This window comes from Prunus avium, unplaced genomic scaffold (genome assembly GCF_965620075.1).
Source record: "Prunus avium unplaced genomic scaffold, drPruAviu1.hap1.1 HAP1_SCAFFOLD_111, whole genome shotgun sequence".
Taxonomy (NCBI): domain Eukaryota; kingdom Viridiplantae; phylum Streptophyta; class Magnoliopsida; order Rosales; family Rosaceae; genus Prunus; species Prunus avium.
In genome coordinates this window covers 37,501-42,500 of record NW_028276939.1, presented here as the reverse complement: position 1 = coordinate 42,500, position 5,000 = coordinate 37,501, and positions in this window count along the sequence as shown.

The following is a 5,000-nucleotide window of genomic DNA, read 5'->3' as shown; positions in this document are numbered from 1 at the left end:
CACTTAAGTGACTCCTTCATTAAAGCCTAGTCCGTCAGCGACTTGCTCCCTCAATAGAGCCTAGTCCGTCAGCGACATACTCTTTTCGAAGACTGCACCATTTCGGTCTTGAGCTCCTACCAGTTTTCCTCCGAACAAGGTCCCGCACCTCCTTGTCCAACAATCGTCACCAACTCCCTTGCGCATATGCGCTGCCATACCTCAATGGCGTTCGTGGGTCTCCCCCACTTATCTCGTCGACGCACCCTCACGCCAACGTGCCTCCGAAGCTTAGCTCCATAACACTTAGGCATTCACAATTCACCATGGTAAGACATCCTCCCTACTACGAGTAGAACCACCTAACCAACGCCCACACTTGGACTTGGCAGAACCTACTTCCGCAGCATCCACAAGGGAACAAGTAAGACATCCTCCCCAAAGCTACTCCAACTCTTTGCATGCCCTTAAGTGCGGACATCCTACGTCCTTAGCCACCATCCTCACAAGAAAAACTCTGGGATCCACTTTGGAACACTTCCCTCGTTCCGAATGTTAGTTAGCAACCTTGTGTCGAACATTATGCGTAACCCACACGTCCTCCACAATTGCAAGAGCAACCACTTAAGTGACTCCTTCATTAAAGCCTAGCCCGTCAGCGACTCACTCCCTCAATGGAGCCCAGTCCGTCAGCGACTTACTCCCTTCGAAGACTGCACAATTTCGGTCTTCAGCTCCCACAACTCTTCCCTGAACAAAGGTCTTGCACCTTTCGTCCAACACTGTCACCAACTCGGTCTACCACAACCTTCAATGGTATGCTATAGTTCGAGTATAAGCCAATCTTTGACACTCTCACCAAACTCGCGCTCCCATCCTCCCCACATCCTGAACTGAACAAGCAACATCACTTCGTCACAAGCCAGAACCCCTGCCTACCCGACTTCCGGGCGCTTGGTGCACGGATTAGAAAACTAGGCAACCGAGCAGCAAAACCAACCATCATCCCCCATCTTAGAGTCATCCTGCTTGATGTCTTCTCACAACTTCGAGACAAACTTTTGGATACCTTCACCCTTCCATAGGATCCAGCACCAGGACGGGTTTCCAACAACCGTCACACAACCTGATTCCAACAATCATCCACAGTGACGTTGGGGTCTTCTTCCAACTTCGCAAGTCCACTACCCATCACAGGCAATGACATGCTACCTTGCTATCAAAGTTCCTCCATCACCAATCTCTTCTAGGTACGAGTCCCTCACACAGAAACCACCTTTAGAATCAATCGGCTCTGATACCACTTGTCACGGGATCAGAGCTTCACTGTTTGTACCCAAGGTGCGAATCGTTTGAGCAGAAGCCACCATCTAAATCGATCGGCTCTGATACCACTTGTCACGGGACGAGCGTGCGACGCGGCGCGGCGGAAGCAAATCACAGATTTTCGCTCGCACAAACGCTCCCGTGCGGCCCAGGATCCCATCGAATCCCAGTCAGCCTTCTCCCCACTTCATGACTCTCACAACTCCGCGAGAGGTTCACCATCATGTGTCGTCTCCCATAGGCGCCAAGCCCCATAGCTAGACAACGAGTCACACTTCCTTGTGACAACACAATCACCCCGCATCCGGCAACGAACCCTCGACGCCCATACATCAAGCGTTGCATAAGACACGTCAACTGCATCGACCACGTCGCATGCCAAACTCGTGGCTCGCTCATGTCCAAGTCGAGACATAGCGATCCAACACACCATCGGTTTACCCACACTTCTGTCGGTCATCCGTTAGCAACCAAGATAGCCCACATCCTCAAGCTATCCACGCAAGCTGTCACGCTCGCATGTCGCCCAAGCCTTGGCGACATATGTATTCCGAATGTCCCACATAACCATCTATGCTTTGCATGGGGTCGCAACCCATGCGTACCGGCATCCGAATATCTTCCTTCCATCTTGGACAAGGCCGAACCCAAGCCAAGTCCATCGAGTCTCGTCAAATGCCTCGCTAGCCGACGGCATAGCGAATGCCATACGTTGACCTCACTCTTTCCAACGATGCGCAATACGAACGGCCCCGCGTGTTCGTACTGTCCTCGGGAAGTCCTTTCCCTCGGAGACATAGATTATCCTTCAACAATCTCATGCCCGCCCTTATGACAACCTCCAATGTCATAAGGATGCTCGCTTAGTGCCACAAGGGTGTAAGCACCAGGGGTGGTGGAGAGCATGACACCATGTCACCCCCTATATAGCATTTTATGCATTTAGCCATCTGCCAGGAAGGAACATCACCTATGCACGAGGAGTCATAATTGGGCATAACTTCTTCGTACGAACTCCGAATGGCGAACCGTCAGTTGCATAGCGTGTATCTCGTCATTACGAACATCTTTCGTGTTCTGAGTTTCTTCAGGTTCCTCCCGTAACCTTCCGAAATACCCAAAATACCCCTCACACGCACAACCCGGCCAACACCAACCATTCTAGCTCTTAAGTCCTTGCCCGTTCAACACTTGGACTACCTCATAAGCGCATGGATGTCCCAACGGAGTCACGAAAGCACACGCTCAAGTGCGATCCGTGACACTTGGCATTGCCTTGCCATGCCGTGCCTTGCCTTGCCTTGCGCCGCGCCATGCTTTGGCATTGCCCCAATCAAGGCATTTCGAGAAAGTGAGGCTATTGGAAGTTTGGGATGGCTTGGCTTGGCATGCCTACCCTTGCACGCAGCCTGCTCGCATCATGCATGAAGCCTGCGCACAGCGTGCCGGCAGCCTCCTGATTCTGTCGACAGAGTTTTTCAAAAACTTGTCATGCCACGGCTTGCACGCAGGCTGCAGGCACGCTGCGCGCAGCCTGCCGGCATGCTGCGCGCAGCCTGCTGCTTCTGTCGACAGAATTGTTCGAAACCTTGTCATGCCATGGCTTGCACGCAGATTGCTCCCCATTCAAGGCATTCAGAGACAGTGAGGCTATTGGAAGCTTGGCATGCTCACATCATGCACGAAGCCTGCGCGCAGCATGCCGGCAGCATGTCGACAGAATTTTTCAAACCTTGTCAAACCCAATTTTTATTGAAATTTCCCCGCACAATAAGCTCCCTATAATTAAGTCTATGATTTTTAGGACCTTCTCCAACTTACAAAATGATTTTTAGGACCTTGCCTTGCCTTCACATGCCGTGCCCATTCAAGGCATTCCGAGAAAGTAAGGTTATTGGAGGGTTCGGATGGCGTGGCTTGCCTTGCCTTGCCTTGCATTGGCATGCCATGCCCAAGTTGTGGCCTACACCAAGCCATTCAAGCCATGCCTTGCCTTGCCTTGCCTTGGCATTGCGCATCATCCAAGGCATTCCGAGTAAGTGAGGCTAGGCGAGGCTAAGGATGGCTTGCCTCGCCTTGCCTTGGCATGCCGTGCCCATGATGTGGCCTTGACCAAGCCATGCGTTGCCTTCGCCTTGGCATGCTGTGGCCTTGCCTTGCCTTTCCTCGCCATGCGATGCATTCCGACAAAGTGATGCAAAGCGGAAGCCTACCATGGCGTAAAAATGTCGACAGAATTTTTCGACATTTGAATAATGGGGTTTGACAAGGTTTGAAAAATTCAATAAAAATGGTAGGCTTGAATGTCGACAAAGTGACGCGAAGCGGAAGCCTACCATGGCGTAAAAATGTCGACAGAATTTTTCGGACCTTGTCCTGCCATGGGCTGCGCGCAGCATGCCGGCAGTCTGTGCGCAGCGTGCGCACAGCATGTCGGCAGCGTGCGCGCTGCTGAGCCTGTCGACAGAAATTTTCGAAACTTGTCCTGCCATGCGCGCGCGCAGCTTGCGCGCGGCGTGCGCGCAGCATGCCGGCAGCCTGCGCGCAGCATGCCGGCAGCCTGTGCGCAGCGTGCGCGCTGCTCAGCCTGTCGACAGAAATTTTCGAAACTTGTCCTGCCATGCGCGCGCGCAGCGTGCGCGCAGCATGCCGGCAGCGTGTGCGCAGCGTGCGCGCTTGGGAGCCTGGCCGCAGAATTTTTCGAAACTTGCAATGCCATGCGCGCGCACAGCTTGCGCGCAGCGTGCGCACAGCATGCCGGCAGCGTGCGCGCAGCATGCCGGCAGCGTGTGCGCAGCGTGCGCGCTTGGGAGCCTGTCGACAGAATTTTTCGAAACTTGCCATGCCATGCGCGCGCACAGCTTGCGCGCAGCGTGTGCACAGCATGCCGGCAGCGTGCGCACAGCATGCCGGCAGCGTGTGCGCAGCGTGCGCGCTTGGCAGCCTGTCGACAGAATTTTTCGAAACTTGCCATGCCATGCGCGCGCACAGCTTGCGCGCAGCGTGTGCACAGCATGCCGGCAGCGTGCGCACAACATGTCGGCAGCGTGCGCGCTCGGGAGCCTGTCGACAGAATTTTTCGAAACTTGCCATGCCATGCGCGCGCACAGCTTGCGCGCAGCGTGCTGATTCTGTCGACAGCGAGGCTAGCGAAACTTCTCCTGCCATGGCGTGCGCGCAGCGTGCTGACTCTGTCGACAGTGAGGCTAGCGAAATTTGTCTTGCCATGGCGTGCGCGCAGCTTGCGCATTCGGTCGACAGTGAGGCTAGCGAAACTTGTCCTGCCGTGGCCTGCGCGCAGCCTGCGCGCAGCATGCGCGCAGCATGTGCGCAGCATGCCGGCAGCCTAGTTCCAGATTTTTTCAAATGTCGACAGAATTTTTCAAACCTTGTCAAACCCCATTTTTATTGAAATTTCCTCGCACAATAAGCTCCCCATAAGTAGTCTATGATTTTTAGTACCTTCTCCAAGTTACAAAACTAAAAAATTCCTCCCGGATTTGTTTTAATGATTTTTTCAATTTTACGACTTCTAAAAATAATAAAAAATACTTCCCGACTTCAAATATTTATGAAACTTTTTCCCATCAGAGATTGCATGTTTCTTAGTATCCCTGCAAAAAATCACGTCCAAATACCTTGTATTGAATTATTTAGAGCCCATTATGACTCCTCGCGCATAGGTGATGTCTCTT